The sequence below is a fragment of the Zingiber officinale genome, chromosome 5A, assembly GCF_018446385.1.
Source record: "Zingiber officinale cultivar Zhangliang chromosome 5A, Zo_v1.1, whole genome shotgun sequence".
Lineage (NCBI taxonomy): Eukaryota > Viridiplantae > Streptophyta > Magnoliopsida > Zingiberales > Zingiberaceae > Zingiber > Zingiber officinale.
The window spans coordinates 71,265,391-71,286,661 of NC_055994.1; the positions used below are offsets into that span (position 1 = coordinate 71,265,391).

The 21,271-nt window shown below is 39.8% G+C and overlaps 1 long non-coding RNA gene across 1 annotated transcript; it reads left to right on the forward strand.

The window, feature by feature from the left end:
• The first annotated feature begins 1,960 nt into the window (after positions 1–1,960).
• Positions 1,961–3,367, forward strand: LOC121982889. Its single transcript, XR_006112314.1, has 3 exons — positions 1,961–2,582; positions 2,674–2,736; positions 2,827–3,367. It is a non-coding gene; the product is annotated as an uncharacterized LOC121982889 (long non-coding RNA).
• Positions 3,368–21,271: the final 17,904 nt, after the last annotated feature.

Below are 21,271 nucleotides of genomic sequence, written 5' to 3' on the forward strand. Positions count from 1 at the left end.
AGAAGAGAGAAGCAATCAAGGTTACTTTTCCGGCCATTTGGTTTCTTTGCTAGGATAAGGATGAACAGAAAGGTGCTGAGTTATCACTTGCTAATGATCCACCCGACTCTTGCTGAGGCTTTAACAGAGGCTGGCAGATTAGGTTGGAGGAAGGTGGGAGTGAAACAGAGGAATTGCAGACAAAAAAATGATTAACTCCTCCTCTGTGAATTCGTGGAGGAGTTCTTCTTCGGCGTCACCTTGCTGTGGCCGCGGTGCCTCGCCCAACGGACACGAACTGCGACGCGTCGCGCATTCGGCGCAGGATGGCGAAGAACTCCTCCACGTCCTCCTCCGACGCCGCGGGACCCTTTTCTCCACGCGGCAGCGACAAACAAGCGTGTCGAGGCTTTGAGGGGAGACGGTCGTTGTCGCCGCCGCGTCGCTTCCGCTGGGAGGAGGATGCATCCATGCGACCATGCGCCCTTCCTGTTTGTGAAAATGAGTCAACGAGGTTAGCATTTAGCATTAGCAATGCAAAGTAGTATTAAACGACAATCCATGCATTGGAAATTGTATGAAGCTGACAAACCAACCAATTCGATCAAAACCTGCTACTTAAATTACTATTATTATCTTAAAAAAAAGAGAGAAATGGAAGGTGAGATCAGGCCATGTTCATGCATGCTTCACACAGCAACTGATTGATAAAATCTATATATTGTAAATTCTTTACTGAATTTGACTCATGCAACGATTGAATAGGAGATTTAGAGTTTTTTCCCTAGCATATAGAGAAGAAGCAAAGTCTCAAGAATTACAAATTAGATAGAGGCCTTACCATCTGATACAAAATGTAGAGTAAAGCACAGCTAATTAGATGGTAGACTGAGGGATTTAGCAGAGGGTTACTGCACAACGAATTTGATCTATCAGGAAGTCATCTGCAGTGATTGGTGATCTCTTCATCAATACTTTGCAGCAACCTGCAATGATTTGGTTTCATCTCTTCCAGGTAACCTAGAAACTTGCATTTGTAACCTAGAAACTCAAGTATAGTGGAAGCTAAAAAATATTAGAGTTTCATCTTCTTGATCTCTTGATTGCAAGTATTAATTGATTGATACATGCAATGTGTTTGATGAATTTCCTCAAAGTATTTAGGAAAAAAGCATTGAAGCAGAATCTTGTAAGTTACCAACTTTCTAGTGGTATCATTTGCAAAATTACATTTGTTGTTTTACAAAAGAAAATATTGTCAGATGACTATAACTTTATTTTGAGTTAACATATTCTATGAGAAACATTGACTATTATACAACATGTCATATATATGAATTGGTTTGATACCATTTAGTTTTGTCATCACTTTTATTGTATTATCACACAGTTTATATCTTTTCTCTCTATTCAAGAAGATGATGACATATAGATTTGTTGATTTAATTTTGATGTTAAAATTTTGTTCTAAATTTCCTTTCATTTTGCATCTTTGAAATATTATGGTTTAGCACAAAGATGCTAAAATATTTGTGTCAGTTTAATGCAATGATGTAATATGATCCTTTTTGCTGCAAGAGTATTTGGGCACGCATAGATTGCATTTACTACAAACTGAGATTTTTAGGATTTTATCTATCTTCTCTTCCTCTTTATCTTTTCTTGTCTTTGCATGTATATTGTTTGAGTTAGTGAAGGACCATTATCAGAACGAGTTAAGAATGAGGTAATAATTTATAATTAATTTAATGACCTTACTATTTTACTTGCTTGATCTTCAATTAAAAAATAATTGACCACTATGTTTTATCTTCAGCCTGGTCTTCGAAATGGAAACTGAGCCTTTTTACTGCATGTTTTCCTTTTTGGTGCTAAATATCTTCCATCTTGAAGTATTCATCTTTTTCACAGTTAGTTCACTCGAGAAGGGGCATGTTTGCATTGTTTTACCAAAGAAAATCATTTTGATAAAATAGAAAACTAAATATAGCATTTTTGAGGCAACAACTACCAACAATGACTTGCATACATAGTTCTTTCAGTCTATCAATGTGCTTACCATATTGTGATACCAACATTTATATTAACAACTAAACACGGAATTGTTTGCCTTATGTATTTTCTATGTAGTTTAAAAATTTTAACCTACTGTAATCCTTGCTCTATCTTTGCTAATATTCTTATTAACATAAAACTAAATATTTTAGGAAAAAAGGGAAGCCTTCAACCTATCCAAACATAGACATTTTTTCAATGTATCATTCAAATATACTAGGAAAGAGATTGTTGCATAACTTTTTTGCCGATATGATGCCTTATTAGCTTTTACTACTGATATTACATTAACATTTAATTTTGATAATGATTACTAAAACACTTGCTGTTGTTGCAGAATGAAAATTGAACACTGAAAGTTAGGTACACTTTCACTGGGATTAATCACAATCTACTCGACAACTACTTGACTAGAAATATATCTCAAGGATTTTTGTGAGATTGTCAATCCTCTACCACACCATTTGACTAGAAAGGCAAATATGATAGCTTGGACTTATCATCTGGAGGATATACTTGGAGGAATGATAGTTTGGCCTTTTCATCTAGTATGATTTTAATTTTTTTAGTGAAATATTATTAAGTTTTTATATTTATCATGTTATTAAAATTTTAAACAAATATGAAATGTATTTGCAGTTGACAATAAGAGAAAACTACTATTAGTGCATATGGAATGATACTTCATCTATTTCTCGTTTGGTATGATATTCAATCTTTTAAATTATTTTTATTAATTTTATATTTTCATTGTTTATTTTACTTACACAAGTAAATGCATTGTATTTGTAGGTGACAAGTACTTGGATTTTGCTTATAATATGATGGTTGACAAGTACTTGGATTTTGAGTTCTCTTTGTTGTTATTATGTACAAACAAAATTAGAGGTAGACAGAAACTCTTTACCTCTGCAATCAAAATGATGGAAATTGGAAAGAACAACAACTATCTTTCCCATATAATTCTCTAATCTGAATGGACTATCTTATCCTGTTGACAATTGTGGGTGCTAAAGGGAATATATATCTCCCTATTACTAGCAAGGCTAAGAATCATGGAAGCAACATTCCTTGCCCACCCAAGGAATCTGATAGCAAGGCTAAGAATCATGGAAGCAACATTCCTTGCCCACCCAAGGAATCTGGAGGCTGTGGAAACGGTCTTCTTAAGTTAAGTTGCAGCATACCATTTGTTTGGTCTAAAACGGACTTCTCTTCTCTCTTTCAACTATGATATTTAGTCTTGGTTTACTAATATATTATTTATGTGCTTTTACAGTTTACAAATCTCAAGTATTCCAGAGTTGAAATTGATGAAGTGCGGTTTGAGTGGGATGAATGCATGCTAGATTACATTTGAAGTGCGGTTCTACCTTGATGTGTTGTTAAAAGAATGTTCTACCTTGATTCTGATATCTATTAGCTTTTGATGTAAAAAGAATGTTTGTGTATTTTATGGATACTGTTGTAAGAAGATTATTTATGTAATTTGTGAATATTTGTGTATTTTATGGATACTGTTGAATAAAGAATATTTGTGTAATTTATGAATATTTGTGTATTTTTTTGGTTACTGTATTCATTGTTTTGGAAATCAATGTGCTGTTAAAAAATACCGATTTTACATCGGTTTTTCACCGCTGCAAAATCGGTGTTATTAACTAATATTACATCGGTCGTATTCCGCTGCCAAAACTGGTGTTATTAACATATAATATTACATCGATTTTACACCGTTGATGAAACGGTGTCATTAAGTCATACTACACCGGTTAATAACCGATTCGAACACCGGTGTCGTTAAGTGATACTACACCGGTTTTAACCCGATGTCTAAAATGGTAGACCTTTTACATCGGCTTCATAGACATCGGTCGAAAATGAAATAGACACCGGTGGAAAATCGATGTCTATGAGGGTTTTTGTTGTAGTGAAAGCACATTATTGAAACATGAAATTGAAAAATAAAATCGATAACAAAAATGATAACTTAAAATCGATAACCTCTTGTGCTTGGTTTTTCAAGATCTATATAAAAGGATGAACTAGTCATGATGCGGAAACTAATAACTAGTTATACCTTTTATAGCTTATAGACCTCTTGATCTTCTGCTGTATTCCTCTCCTTCTCTTGGACGTCATGTGGGCGACGATCTTCCAAGATGAAATCCACCCAAGCTTCTTCCTTCGCTCCTAAGGTTCGACCACCAACTAACCTCCAAGGGATGCTAGACAAGAGAGCTTCCTTCTCTTCTTCTTCTCCTTCAATCAACCGGCCACTAAGAGATCACCAACTAGATGCCACCGACCTCCAAGGAAGAAAACAAAAGGAGAAGAGAAAAGGAATAGCGCCAGCCACCAAGGGATTGGAAGAGAGGAATAGAAGATGTGTTGTTGGGTGAGGTACCCCTCCTTTGTTGGTGCAATATTCCCTAGGTCAAGGTTGACCTGGTTGACTGAGCTTGAATTGGTTCAAGCTCGAGTCTTGATGTTTGAGTTTCGATGTTTGACAATACAGATAATACATGGAGATTGCAGGTGCAATTGTTCATGTGGGGAGATTGTGAAGGAGAGTCGAGTAGGTCAGGGTTGACTGGATACTTGACTGGAAAATCCTGGTGAGTGAAGCCAGGTGAAAGTCCTAGTGAGTGAAGCTAGGCAGAAGGAAAGTCCTAGTGAGTGAAGCTAGGTAGAAGGAAAGTCCTAGTGAGTAAAGCTAGGCATATGGAAAGTCCTAGTAAGTGAAGCTAGGCAAATGGAAACTCCTAGTGAGTGAAGCTAGGCAGTTGTAGAAAATCCTGGTGAGTGAAGCCAGGTGAAAGTCCTGGTGAGTGAAGCCAGTAGACGTGAAGTCCTGGTGAGTGAATCTAGGCAGAAGGGAAGTCCTGGTGAGTGAAGCCAGGCAAGAAAAATCCAGATGGATCAAGGTTGACCAGACATCTGGTGGAAGTCCAAGTGGGTCAAAGGGATTGACCGGACAATTGGTAAGGGAGTCCTAGCATGTCAAGGGTGACCAGATGCTAGACATGATGTACCAACAGGTCATGGTTGACTGGATGTTGGTTTAAGGGACTTTTGACTTGGTTTTGGGCAAAAACAAGGAGCTGGATCGATCAGCTGATCGATTGGCTCATGCCCAATCGATCGGCTGATCGATTGGGCGAGTCCCTGCGACAAGCCTTCTCCCAATCGATTGGTGGATCGATTGGGAGAATCGCCGATCACACAAAAAGCCTCCCAATCGATCGGTCGATCGATTGGGAGCCTCCAATCGATCGACCGATCGATTGGGAGCTGCGATTTCGCGCGATAAGCCCTGGATCGATCGGTCGATCGATCCAGGCAATTCTCGAGAGCACAGAGGCACTCTGGATCGATCGACCGATCGATCCAAAGCCTCCCCAATCGATTGGGAGCAATCCAATCGATTGGGATCTGACCGTTGGCGCAGGATATAGTCATTGTCGAGCTCTTTCTTTGCTAACGCTTGCACTGTTCAGCTCCGATCTTCACAGCGATTCCAGAACTTTTCCACAGAGTTCTCACCGCCAGATCTTGAAGGGTCTTGGAGGCATTTCAAAGTCAAGAGGCGAATCTACAGCAAGAAGAAGAAACTAGGGTTAGGGTTTCTTGTGTAAACTGTGTAAGCTTTCCCTTGTATTTTGCTTCTCTGTGTTTCTTGTTGAATTGAGAGTATTGTAGGGCTTCTCCGCCCTCAGTAGTTACTGAAAAAGAGTGTTTTCATAGTGGAGGGTGCGTGAGTGTGTGGATCCTTGGATTAGTCACCTCTTGTTGAGGTGGATACCAAGTAAATCCTAGAGTTAGCGTTGTGTGTTTGTTTCTTTGTATTTTCCGCTACATATCTTTGAAGAAACAAGCAACGACGAGCACGAGATCGTGCTGAGCTATTCAACCCCCCCTCTAGTTCCATTTTCGGTCCCAACATCCTTCTCTTTTATAATCCTTGGTCTTGGCAAAAAAGAAAAGTTTTAAACATAATTAAAATTTCCTTATATTCCTTGCCAATGACTAAAAAGGAAAGTTTTAAAACAAAAATTTAAAACTTCCTTTAATGCTTGTCATGGCCGGCCATATACTTGTGCTCCAAACAAGGAAAGTTTTAAACACAAAATTAAAACTTTCTTATTTGTTTCCGGTAAGAAATTTTTATAAAAAATTTCTCTTTTAAATCCCCTTGTTGGTTATAAAAGGAAAATTTTATAAATTAAAATATCTCTTTTAAAACATGTGCATGGTTACAAAAAAGAAAAGTTTTATCAAAAATTAAAATCTTTCTTTTAACTACAAATAAGGAAAGATATCAAACCTTTCTCTTAATCCTTTGTAGAAAGTTATAAAAGGAAAGATTAAAATTTTAAAAACTCTCTTTTAAAACCATGACTTCCATAAAAGGAAAGATTTTAAAATTTAAAATACCCGTTTATTTTAATGTGGCCGGTCACCTTGCTTGGGCTCCAAGCTTGACCGATCATAAACTTGGCTTCCCTCTTTGGCTTGGCCGGCCCTAGCTTAGGCTCCAAGCTTGGCTTGGCCGGCCACCATAAGATGGGTAAGAAGCTGGGCTTTAAGTGAATATAAGGCTTTATAAATAAGAGGCTACAACAGGGACCGAGAGGAGGAATTGATTTTGGTCTCCCGATGAGCTTGAGCTTCCCACGTTCGCCCCGAACACCCCACTCAAGTTCATCAATAATAACGCATACCACTAAAGAGTTATTATTGCACTACCGCACCAATCCCATATTACAATATGAGCTCATTCTTATTATGAGTGCGTTAATCTCCCTGTGTTTAAGATATTGAATGCCCATTAATTGAATGAGTTACTGACAACTCACTTAATTAATATCTAGCTCCAAGAGTAGTACCACTCAACCTTATCGTTATGTCAGACTAAGTCCACCTGCAGGGTTTACATGACAATCCTTATGAGCTCCTCAAGGGGACATCATCAACCTAGATTACTAGGACATAGTTTCATTCTATAATCAATAACACACTATATAAGTAATATCATTTCCCAACTTATCGGGCCTATTGATTTATTGAACTAAATCGCTCCCTTTGATAAATTAAAGAAATAAATATTAAGTATACGTGCTTGTTATTATATCATGATTAAGAGTATGCACTTCTATAATAATAGAGGTTTTGTTCTTTTATGTAGTCAGTATAAAAAGAAACTACCTCAAATGGTCCTGCTCAATACACTCATAGTGTACTAGTATAATTTTATAGTCAAGATAAACTAATACCAAATTACATTACAATCACTCCAATGGTTTGTCCCATTCCATCTTGGTTGTGAGCTACTATTTATAATTTATAAGGAACTGATAACATGAACTTCTGTGTGTCTCCTCACACCATGTTATCTACAATATAAATTAAACAGACAACTACACTTAGCATAAATATAGATATTTGACCAATGTGATTGTTATTTCAAAATAAATGTTTATACAAAAGCTAGACTTTTAGTATACACTCTAACAGAGGTGTCGAGTGCTGCGGCTTCCTGCTCGAGAGGAGGCATGGATGTCTTACCCCGCTCGGAGGATGGTCATGAGGCGGCTTGGGTTGGAATTTGTAGGACGGAAGTAGTAGAGCCGGAGGACCCTTCCGCGCAACACCTCTTGCGTCGTACCAGAGGTTCACCAGAAGTGGCCAACTCAGAAGCCACTGCGATTGACCGCATCGAGGGTCGTTTAGGAGGAAGGTCCGCTGTAGCAACCGCTACATCACTGGCCGCAGTCTAACTTCTTCCACCCTCGCTGCCCGGTGCTTGTGTTCCTTCGGTGTCGTCGAGCAGATCCTCGTGGGAGCTGACCGACTGTATGCCTTGACTCTCTAGTTCGGCGACAACTGCGACATTAATTTCCACATCCACAAGTTTGCTCTTGCCAGCCAGACGCACCCTTAACATGATGGGAGCTGCAAAAAAGAAAGCAAAATCAGTTAGATTCAAGGATAAATAGAATAAAGAGCATACCTAGGCTGGACGGAAGCCGTATGCGGATCGGGCTCAAGCCGAACATGTAAAGGATGCCCTCTAACAACAACCAGTGAATGCGGTATTTTTGACTGACCAAACTGGAAGCTACCTGGAGAATGTCCGATTGGCTTCTGTACTTCTCGAGCGATGGGGGATTTGTCACCTCTATCTGCTAGCTGGTTGAGAAGTCTGGCCGCTTGGGAAAACGAATAAAGAAGTAGTGGTCCCTCCAATGCTTATTGGAGGACAACACCTTATCAAAAAAGACCAAGCCCACTCGGGTTTGGAACAAGAAGGTCCCCGGCTCAGACAATTTAGGGTAATAAAAATAATGGAAGAACCGAGGAGTCAAAAGAATGTCGTACATGTGGAACAAAATTATGACCCCGCACAACAGTCTAAAGGAATTTGACATAAGCTAATTAAGGAAAATATGAAAATATTTACAAACAGTGGAAAAAATGGATGAACAGGGAACCGAAGGCTAGCAGTGAACTGATCCTTAAAAAACACAAAAAACTCGTTGGTGGCTCATGTGCCCGATCGTACGCAGAGGGAATAGCAACTTGATAGTCAGATGGGAAGTGGTAGGAGGATTTCAGACTCTTAATGTCGCTCTCCTCAAACCTAGACTCGATGGAAGTATTCAAGAGTCCAGGGACGGGGACGGGGGATTGCGAAGAACTGGCCATTGAAGATAAAAGACTCGAGAAGGAGCAATGAACGGATTCAGATCGGGAAAAACAAAGAAGCTTACAGAAAATGATCGTCGGAGAAGAAGAAAAGGTGAAGCGTCATAGAGAAGGCTTAAAGACGAAGGCGCACGAAGTGAAGATGACAGTGACACGAAGTGGGGTTTATAACCCTCGTGACCGATCACTCTGAGCCGTTTGATCCAGGGTTCGAAAAACAAGGAGAAGATCCCGATGTAGAATTTGAAAAGGCATCTATTATATCACTAGCAGATATCCGCTTGTTACATCAAACGTGCGGCGGCAGAAAGCAGGACACGTGACGTTCAGCTAAAGAAAGACATTAATGAGGCTTAATTAAAAGGTATGTCCGCGTGCTCGGCCATAATGATTAGAGATTTGTGTGACCTTTGAGAAATTTAGATAACGTCAGCTACTATGAAAGGATGCTCATTTGTGGGAGCATCGGGAAAGGAAAGATTTTGCCAAGTATTATCGCCCATCGGCACATAGAGTGGGTTATCACACAGCCGAGTGGCCGATGGACCATCTGCCCTAGGTGGTATGATATGAGCGGCAATTATAAACATAAACCCATGAAAGGGAGTTGAACGGTGAAGACATGTGATCCAATCAGAAATTTGGGAGCATATGCAAGGTCCAATCGGACGTGGAAGCCATCGAAGACTCTACTGGTCTATTCAGTCAGACTTGCAGCCTCCTTTGACTAGACTTGAGGGGGAGGCTTGTGATGCGACGATAAAGGGTGGCCCCATTCGGCATGGGTCAACTACCAAGGTGGAGGTCAAAGTCAAGGTGGTCAATTCCAAGGTGTTAAAAGGCTGGCCTATAATGTCTGATCTACAAGAGACTACAACGTCCGGTCGGGTTGATCAGTGTCCGAGCGGGCCAACTATCCAGCTTGGACTAATACGGTAAGGTGGCCAAATGCTTAGTGTGGAGCGGCAAGATGTTGAGAAGACGAAGAGCTTGTTCGATTGGGATGGATATGCTATTATGCTCAGTCACTGCATGGAAGAACAGCTGAGGTTGACAGAGCGGAGGAGTCCCGGCCGAGCGGCTACCCCGCTCGGCCAAGCAGTGGGATCAATTGTTATCTCTCTAAGGCTAAAAAAGCAAAGGAGTCCCATCTGAATGGCTACCCTGCTCGGCCAAGCAGCGGAACTATTGTTATATTTCTTGATATCCTTTTGGGAGATAGTGCCGCTGACACGAGGTATGGTTATTAGACGGATCGTACGATGGAAGCTTCTACTATCTTGTCAGGGATATGCATGCCTTGTTAAGGTATGGTGTCAGAGGCACTTTTCTGATAGGTCCTTTCATGGGACACATTGGAGAACGTGTTCATACCTTGAGGAGTGTGCACGTCACCCACCAGGGCTCTATATAAAGGAGGATCCAAGCACCGGTGGAGGTATGCATTATTACTATTTGCGCTTACGTTATTGTTGCTCCGCTTTCCCCTACAGTTTCGGTGACTAACTTGAGCGTCGGAGGGCCAACTCCGGAGACCCCTTCCCTGGCTCGGCACTGATGTTGTTTGTTTTTCTGAGCGGGAAGCGATCTACAGCCAGTCAGCGCAGCAGCCACATCCCCAGCTTTCCAGCTCCCCATTTTCAGACAGGATCAAAGCACTTGTATAAAATGAAACTGATTAATAGACAAGAAAAAGAGGCACAACAATTTACTTGGTTTACAATAAGGGGATTGTTATTCCAAGATGTTTGAAAGCTCACTAATGGCTCCTTCAGGTGAAGAATACTCTTACAGTAGTAAAAGCTTACAACGACAAAACTAAACTCAATTAGGATCGATTACAAGTGTTGTTTTTAGCTTTAGGGATTAGAGCTATATTTATAGCCCTGATCGGGGCGCTTGGAAGGGTAGAGGGGGATAAAATTTTATCCCTGTCATAATGGATCGTGACAGTTGGTATTTCGATAATGTTTCTGGTCAAGCACCTGGACTCGCTTTGGGTGCTTAGACCAGGCTGAATCAGTTCAACCAGTGAGCCTGGACCAGGCTGAATTAGCTCGACCAGGGCGTGCACCTGGGGTGCCCTGGGTTGGGCGCCCAGAATAACTCCGGGCGCCCGAAGCACAGTCAACCGCCGATTGACTTTTCCTCCGGGTCTTTCGCTCCGGCTCTGCTTGCTTAGGTGATTTTGGCCATTTAGAATAGGGCTCACCCGAACCCATTTTCTGACCTTCTCGAGCAACCTTCCGCTTCAACTTCTCGTCCCTCGTAATTGTCACGCGTTTCCTTCTCGTCCGCCAACATACACTTCCGCGGTACCTCATCCTTTGGATGCACTTAGCCTGTCTATTCTCTACCGTGTCGTCCTTCTCGCTAGCTGCGTCTTTCGCTCGAGTTCCTGTCCTCCTAAGTTTATGCATACTTAAACACAAGGATATCAAAATATAACAGGACTTAACTTAACTTGGTTGATCATATCAAAACTATCACGGGGTATTTACAATTTTTCTCTTTTTGATGTGAGCAACCAGTTAAATTAGGGCAATCAGACATAAATAACAGTAAGGTAATAAGTATAAATTTTGCAATTTTTAATAATATGCAAAAAAAATCAATGTTACCCTCCCCTAGACTTAACATTTAATTCTCCCTCTTTGATCACACTAAAAATAGAGATAAAGCAAGAATATGACATTGAAAAAGTACCGTCGAAGGGAAAAAAAAATATGGACTAATATAAAAAAATGAACTTTTAAATTCTGGATAAATATTTCTTTAATTTATAAATTATTTTTTAAAAAAAGATAATTTAAAAAGTGTTTTTAGACTTCAAAAATTCTAAAAGTTTTATAACGATTGAACAAATATATTTAAAATAGATACAAAATTTTTTCACAAAAGATTAAAATTATTTTAAATGAAAATAAAATTTTGTTAGCACAAATACATATTTTCTAAAAAAATAATTAAAAATAGTTATTAACTTCGAAAAACCGTGAAATATTTTCTTTGAATGTATAATCGTAAGTAATTTTCCAGAAAAAATGAATTTTAAAGAATTAAATTTTTGAAAATTTTTAATATTAAAAATTCTTATTTGAATAAATAATAAAATTCAATAAATTTAAAAATATTTTCTTAGACTGATAATATGACAAATTTTCATAGAAAATTAAAATTTTGCAACAATTAGTTCTGTGAAATAATTCTAAATTAAAATAATATGATTTTAGAAAAAATCATAGAAAAATAAAATAAACATCAAAAAATATGAAATTTTTTTTATAAATGAGTATTGGATTCCTCTTTCATAGAAAAATTAGGATCAAATTTATTTCAAACATAAATTATACGAAAAAATTATTTAGCCAATTGTAAGTAATAAAAATATTAAATCAATTCAAATGTAGGACATGCATACAAATTCAATCCAAGCATGATTTTGGAATCCAAAATAGATTCCTTCCTACTAGATTAATAAAAAAATTTTCAGAATATTTTTTAGTGATAGTTTTCTTATTTGGTTCTTATGATATCTATAATATCAATTAAGTCCTGAATAATTTCGAGTTGGTTAAACTTGTGAGCATGCAAATATTTTATATTTTCTATTTTCAATTTTTATCTTGTCGAAATCTTCTAATTAACAGAATGTTGCTAAGGCTAGTTTTAATTCATCATTTTCCTTTTTATATTTTTTATATTCAATTTCTAATTTACATACATTTTCGACAATATTTTTATGAATTTGAATAATTGGTCAGGAGGTAGAGACCATACTTGACTTACCTTATCGATTTCTGATACTCCCCCTGTAGAGCTACATTCTTATGGTGTTGTTCGCCCTTCATCGATGCTCTTGATGCTCATTGTGGAAGAGCTTGCTTCGTCGTCTTCTTGGTGACTTACCATCAATGCAAGTTTGGCTTGGGCTTCGATCTCTGACTTTGAAGATGTTTCGTCCTATGTCGCTTTTAGATTTTTATATTTTAACTGGATCAGCTTCTTATTCTTCTCCTTATTCTTCAATTTGGGGGAGTTGTCTTTGATGTGCCCTTCTTCATCATAGTGGTAACATCTTATCTTTCTTCTTCTTCTTCTTTTATCCTGCACTTGACTAAACTTATTATTTTTAAACAACTTTTTGAATTGTCTTACCATGAATGCAGTTTCATCATCATCGAAAGAAGTTTCAGATTTCGGTTCATCTATTTTTGCTTTTAAGGTAATGTTGTGCTTAGGCTCCTTCTTTAGATCTGCACATCTAGTTTCATGAACTTCAAATATAGAAAATAACTTTTCTAAAGTACTTACCTTTAGATCGTTAGAGATGTAATATGCATCTACTAAGGATACCCATTTCGAAGTCCTAGGAAAGACATTAAGTGTGTACCTTAGCGAATCTCGATTGGTTACCTTTTCTCCAAGATTCATGAGTCTGGTGATGAGTTCCTTGATCCATGAGTGAAGGTGTGCAACAATTTCGTCTTCTTCTAATTAGAGGTTGTTGATCTCATTTCAGAGTAGATCCCATCTTGCTAGTTTTGCCTTCGAGGTCCCTTCGTATAGTTCCATGAATTTCTCCTAGAGATCCTTGACTGACTCATAGGCTCCGATCCGATTGACTTCTTGAGATGGTAAAAGGCTAAGCAGATGAAATTTTGCTTTGTCGTTTGCCACGAAGTCGACTTACTCATTTTTCATCCATTGGTATTCTTCTTTGCCCTCTGGTGCTATAAAATCAAATTTCATAATTAGTAAAAAATCAAAATCCATCTTAAAGAATACCTCCATCTTTTTCTTCTAGTTCGTGAATTCTCCCTCGAAATTCGGTGGATAGATACTCGGTCTGGCTATCTCTTGTGTTTCGGTCGACGGTTAGTCCTTCTGAAGCATCCTCACTCTGATACCACTTGTTGGTTCCTTGGCTGTCGGCTAGAAAGGGGTGAATAGACCTACACAATAAAAGCAGACATTTTTCTCAAAACTTTGGAAATAAAACACTTGTATAAAAAGAAACTGATTAATAGACAAGAAAAAGAGGCACAAAAATTTACTTGGTTTGTAATTAGGGGATGCTAATCCAAGACATTTGAAAACTCACTAATGTCTCCTTCAGGTGGAGAAGCTTCTTACAACAGTCAAAGCTCACAACTACAAAGCTAAACTCAATTAGGATCGATTACAAGTGTTGTTTTTAGCTTCAGGGATCATAGTTATATTTATAGCCTTGATCGGGGCGCTTGGAAGGGTTCCAAGTGCCTGAAGGGGGATAAAATTTTATCCCTATCGTAATGGATTACGACAACTGGCATTTCGATAATGTTTCTGGTCTAGGCGCTAACCCCCTCCGGCCTCCTAGACCGGGTTGAATCAACTCGGCCAGGGCGCGTGCCTGGGGCACCCTAAGTCTGGGTGGTCCGAGCGCCCGGAGCACAGTTAACCTTCGGTTGACTTTTCCTCTTGGTCTTTCGCTCCGGCTCTGTTCACTTGGGTGATTTTGGCCATTCTAAATAGGGCTCACCCGAATCTATTTTTCGGCTTTCTTGAGTAACCTTTCGCTCTGGCTTCTCGTCATTTGGAAATGTCGCACGCTTCTTTCTCGTCTGCCAGCGTACTCTTTCGCAGCACCTTGTCCCTCAGACACACCGAGCCCGTCGACTCTCTCTTGTGTCGTCCTTCTCGCTTGTTGCGTCTTTCGCTTGACTTCCTGTGCTCCTAAGTTTCTGCACACTTAGACACAAGGATATCAAAATACAACAGGATCTAACTTGACTTGGTTGATAACATCAAAACTACCACGGGGTACTTACACCTTAAGCCCTATGGTATTGGAAAAGCCAATTGAGCTTGTTGATGTCTCACATTGATAGAACGGTGGGATTGGAAGCCCCAACGACTGGAGGACACCTCTGATTGAATTCCTCCAATCAGGCAGTGTTCCAGCCGATTGGGAGCAGGCTCAGTTAATAAAAAAGAGAGCAGGGCAGTTCACACTGGTGGGAGATCACCTGTATAAAAAGCCTTCTCGAGACCCTTACTGAAGTATATTAGATGAGAAGATGTTCAATACATCATGCAAGAAGTTCACCAAGGCTCTTGTGGTAGTCATCCGGGCAACCGTTCGTTGGCGAGGAAAATCCTTTTGGTAGGTTATTTCTGGCTTACTTTATAAGCCGATGCCGCTCGGACAGTAGCAACTTACCTGTCTTACTAGAAATATCAGAACATACCACATAGACCTACAAAAGAGTTGAAGGCATCTATTGTCTCTTGCTCATTTGATCAGTGGGGTATGGACATTGTGGGACCCTTCCCCTTGGAGACTGGACATAGGAAATTTCTTCTTGTGGCTATAGACTACTTGTCCAAATGGGTGGAGGCCGAGCCGCTCGCTAAGATAATCGAACATATAGTTATTAAGTTCTTATGGAAGAACATTATATGTTGATTTGACATCCCTCACAAACTCATCTCCGACAATGGAAGGTAGTTTCAAAGATAGAAGCTCAGAGAGTGGTGTGCCAGTTATGGTATTACACAAGCCTTCATTTCAGTAGCTTACCCCCGAAGTAATAGCTAGGCGGAAGTCACCAACAGAGAAATCCTCAGAGGACTTCGGACTCAGCTCGACCACGTTGGGGGAAGTTGGGTAGATGAACTGCTGAATGTGCTATGGGCCTACCATGTCATGCCTAGGGAAGCTACCGACATAACTTTGTTCCATTTAGTATATAGAGGGGAAATAATAGTGCAGGTCGAGATAGGAATTGAGTTCGATCGGATGCAGTTTTACGACGAGGAAAACCTCGAATGATGTCTTATGAAGTTAGACTTAATAGACGAAATCAGGGATAAAGCAGTCATACGGCTGATGACATACCGACAGAGGATAAAGCAGAACTACAACAAAAGGGTGATTCTCAGATCCTTCTAGGTCGGCAACTTGATCTGGAAAAGAGTCAAACCGGTCAGCAACGTCACCAAGCTGGAGACCCCTTGGGGAGGACCGTATAAAGTAATCCAAAAGCTCAATTCGGGATTCTATTATTTACAAGACGAAATGGAAGGAACCTAGAATGGCCGTGAAGTGCAAACTATCTGTAGCCCTACTAGGCCAGGTAGTAAGTTGGTAATTGAATTCATGTAAATTATAAAAACATTTGTTCTATAAATGCAAGAGAGTTTAAATGAAAATTTGCTAAGTGTCAAAGACTCACATGTCGATCGACCGTGTTATAAGCGAGTATGCTTTCGCGCCTCAAAGTTATAACTCCCAAATTTTAGACCGGGCTTGTCCCAGACTTACGTGCTGATCGACCATGTTATAAGCGAGCATGCTCTCGTGCCTCAAAGTTATAACCCCCGAATTTCAGACCGGGCCTGCCCCAGACTCGCGTGTTGGTCAACAATGTTATAAGCGAGTATGCTCTCGTGCCTCAAAGTTATAGCCACGGGTTTCAGACCGAGCCTATCCCAGACTCAAGTGCCGATCAACCCTGTTATAAGCGAACATGCTCTCGCGCCTCAAAATTACAGCCCCCGAGTTTTAGACCTGGCCTGTCCCAAACTCAAGTGTCGATCAGCTGTGTTATAAGCGAGCATGCTCTTGCGCCTCAAAGTTATAGCCCCCGGGTTTCAGACCGGGCCTATCCTAGACCCACCTGTTGATTGACTGTATTATAAGTGACCATTCTTTCACAACTCAAAGTTATAGCCATCGAGTTTTAGACCAGGTATGTCCCAGACTCATGTGCTAATCAGTTGTGTTATAAGCGAGCATGCTCTCACGCCTCAAAATTATTGCCCTGGGTTTCAGAACAGGCCTGTCCCAGACTCACGTGCCAATCGGCCGTGTTATAAGCGAGCATGCTCTTGTGCCTCAAAGTTACAGCCTCTCGGGTTTCAGACCGGGATTGTCTGAGACCCATGTGCTGATCGACTGTGTTATAAGCGGGCATGCTCTCACGCCTCAAAGTTATAGCCCTCGGGTTTCAGACCGGGCCTATCCCAGACTCATGTGCCGATCGACCGTATTCTAAGTGAGCATGCTCTTGCGCCTCAAAGTTAAAGCCCCTCGGTTTCAAACCGGGCCTATTCCAGACTCACGTGACGATTGACTGTGTTATAAGAGAGCAAAGCCCTCATGTCTAAGTATTAAATACTCTCGACTCATTCGAATGACTTATAAGCCCCTGAGTGTCGTCCGGTCGTGTTATAAGAGAGCAAAACCCTTATGCCTAAGTGTTATAGACTCGCTCGCCGCTCAACTTTAATATAAGCAAGCAAGGTACTCGCACTAAGTGCTCAAGAGGCACGGGCCACTCGGCCAAACTCCACTTTCGTTCGACATATTACAAGGACAAATATAAAGAGCCAAGTTTACTATGCTTAGGATAAGCTAAGAGAAAGCAATACTCCGTAACAAAGAACTTAAAAGTGCCGAACGGGCGCTCGTCGATTCATACTTACATTTTTTACCAGGTTCCTTGGGCATGTACAAGAAGTAGCCAAAAAACTTGTAGAAAAAACTAGGCGAGGTAGTCTAGCATGTTGTCGGGGAGCGATTCCGAGATCTTCTCCCTCTTTATAATTTTGTTTGACAGATTGGGGGAGAGATAGTCGTCGTTCTTCAGTTACTGGAGAGTTCCATCAATACCATAGTCAAAGAGATGAAGGGTTTTGTCGGTGAATATTTTGTTGAAATCTTGGGAGCGAAGATACTTTACCCGGAAAGATTTCAGCCAATCGGGCTCCTCTTCCTTGAGCTTGTTAAATTTAGCCTTGGATGCCTCCAACCAGACCTTTAGCGCAACCAGCTCCGCAACATGCTCATCGATTATTCGTTTATGCTCGCCGAGCTAAAGCTCACTTGTCGCCTACTCCACCATTCGACTAACCTGCTCGCCCGCCAACGATGCCTCTGTCTCTTCAAGCTTCTTGGGCAAGACTCAAGCCTTCTTGTTTTTTATCACTAGATCTTCGATGGCTCAGAGTTTCTTGGTATTGACAGAATTTATCTTTGACTTGAAGTGGTGAGCCTACTTGGTTAGCCGGTCAAGCTGGAGGGCCTGGTCATGGTTCTTGTTCTTCTCCACGATGAGAGCCTACTCGGACCCCAGAAGCTGCTTGAAGCTCGTGTCTAACTCTTTTTTCAATTGGGCCACCTTGGAAGTTAACTTTTTACCCAAGCCCGAGAAGTGTCTGTTTGCCTAACCAGCGCTCTTCATTGCTGGTTCTCATGTTCAAGGAAGGCCAGCCTCTGGCACATAGTCAGACTCTCCACCTAGAACTACAAGAAAAATAAAGCTAGTTAACATCGATTGGGAAAAGTAAAGAAAAGATTCCGCTAAACTTACCTCAGTTGATTTCTAGATAAAACCATCAGCAAGCTCCCCAAGCAGGATGGTCACCACTCGGGTCCTAGCGTTTTCCCAAATCTATGCTAGGGACCTTAGATTGTAATTTGATGTTGGGGAAGTGTGACTCAGCGTCATCTGAGTGGAGGATTGCCTTGACATGCCTATAACCGCTCGGATCCGAGGGCTCTAAGATGGCCGAGCCCTTGGATTTGGACATTGGGGAGGAGCAAATAATGGAAATGGGTGCTTCTGCGCTGATTTGCGGAGGTGAAAGATAGGGCGCAAGTGTTGTACCAGTCGACAACAAGGACAATGAGGGGGTCCGATCGGAAGAAGGGGGAGTCAGCAGGACAACCTCTCTCTTAGGAATCGTAGAAGTGGAGGATTCCCCCAGCTTGGAAGTGTTGGCTGTGTAACGCCCCGCTCCTTCCTGCTCTAGCTGACGGAGGTTACTTATCCTTTCTTCTTAAAAACAGCGGAAGTCTTATCTATAATATATATATATATATATATATATATATATATATAATTTACTTATTGTTTTTTTTCCTAACCTTTCTTTTATCTTTTTATCACATCATCATCAACTACCTATCATATGAGTCACATAACATGCTTAACATAAAATTTAAACCATAATACTAAAGAGCATGATGAAGTGTCATAAAGTTATAAAGGAAACAACATGAACATAATTCTTATTAACTAGAAGCAGATTTTCTTCTTTAGCCAAGTCACTACTACACACGTCCTTCTTGCCCCCTCCTGCTGCTCCCTTAGTACATCCATTCTTTGCCCTTATCTGTGGTACAAGGAAAGTAAGCTGTGAGCATTCAAGGCTCAGTAAGATCCTTTCCTACTCACAAAAATCGTATAGCATAAATAAAGCTTCAATGCATAAGGCATAAAGACAACTCATCATATCATGTATAGAAGCATCATATCATAACAAAATCATATGGTATCATGGCATATCCTTATAAAGTCATAAAGTGCATTCTAGCATAACATGATCATGATCATAACATATCAAAACATAATCATAAGGTTCATCCTAACATAACATAACATAATCATAGGCATCATGGTATATCGTAACATAATCATAATGTGTTATGCAAGATGACTTTTAAAAACATGATTCATGCAATAATATATGCAACATGTCATTTGAAAGCTTATTTCATACATACTTAAACATAATCATAACATGGTTAGGGCCCCGGCTTGTACCACATACATAAATGCGCATGTCCTATGTAGGTCCAAGGTAGCAAGTCTTGAACCCTACAAGGCACTACAAGGCATACATACTAGGCCCGTTTCTTAGTCCATCTACCTAGGGGCAGTTAGGAGTCCATCCCTAATGAGGCACGTTTCTTAGTCCATCGACCCCGGGGCGCTTATGGAGCCCACCCTTGGTACAAGCCATACATAAAGTAAAATAGCATGTCTTACATATCATGGTTCTTATCATTTCTTGCACATCGTATCTCTTATCATATTATACCATATAGAATTTTGGGCACACAGCTCATCATAATGGTATGTAAAAATTTGGGCACACAGCACATCATAAATTGGGCACACAGCTCATCACATATATCATGCATAAATTGGCATATAACTCATCATAAATAATACACACCATAGCATAAGGGTTTCCATCATGTATAGATCATAAGTGTGCATAATTAAACATAGAAATCTCATAATCATGGCATATAATATACATGGAAAACATAATTAGGTTTCTAACCCTAATGTCTTATAGTGGCCGAACCATATAAATTGGGTTTTTGGTAAAAAAAACTCCATACCAACATGTGAACCCTAAGTAAGCATCATTTCTTATACCATAAGAAACACCATGAGCAAGTTTAGGTAGAGTTCTAGGATTCTTAAGCTTACAACTTATCATGGCCGAAACTTGTCAAGCATACATTGGGTTAAAAACTATCATTCAAGCTTGTGAACCCTAAACAACTTCCATAGCAAACATATCAAGGAATAACATGAGCATAGTTGAGTTAGGTTCTAAGTTTCCTAGGCCCTTAAACATGAAGTGGCCGAAAGTTATAGGACTTAAAACTAAAGTTCAAGTGTCCTAAAAGCATGAGAACCTTAAACAACTTTCATAGCAAATATTTCAAGGAATAACATGAGCATAGTTGAGTTAGGTTCTAAGTTTCCTAAGCCCTTAATCATAAAGTGGCCGAAACTTGTAGGGCTTAAAACTAGGGTTCAAGTGTCCTAAAAGCATGAGAACCTTAAACAACTTTCATAGCAAATATTTCAAGGAATAACATGAGCATGGTTGAGTTAGGTTCTAAATTTCCTAAGCCCTTGAACATGATGTGGCCGAATGTTATAGGACTTAAAACTAAGGTTCAAGTGTCCTAAAAGCATGAGAACCTTAAACAACTTTCATAGCAAATATTTCAAGGAATAACATGAGCATAGTTGAGTTAGGTTCTAAGTTTCCTAAGCCCTTAATCATAAAGTGGCCGAAACTTGTAGGGCTTAAAACTAGGGATCAAGTGTCCTAAAAGCATGAGAACCTTAAACAACTTTCATAGCAAATATTTTAAGGAATAACATGAGCATAGTTGAGTTAGGTTCTAAATTTCCTAAGCCCTTGAACATGATGTGGCCGAATGTTATAGGACTTAAAACTAAGGTTCAAGTGTCCTAAAAGCATGAGAACCTTAAACAACTTTCATAGCAAATATTTCAAGGAATAACATGAGCATAGTTGAGTTAGGTTCTAAGTTTCCTAAGCCCTTAATCATAAAGTGGCCGAAACTTGTAGGGCTTAAAACTAGGGTTCAAGTGTCCTAAAAGCATGAGAACCTTAAACAACTTTCATAGCAAATATTTCAAGGAATAACATGAGCATAGTTGAGTTAGGTTCTAAGTTTCCTAAGCCTTAATCATGAAGTGGCCGAAACTTGTAGGGCTTAAAACTAGGGTTCAAGTGTCCTAAAAGCATGAGAACCTTAAACAACTTTCATAGCAAATATTTCAAGGAATAACATGAGCATAGTTGGGTTAGGTTCTAAATTTCCTAAGCCCTTGAACATGATGTGGCCGAATGTTATAGAGCATGTAATTTAATTTCCATGCAACAATAAACATAAGAACATTAAGTTAGTTTCATAACATTT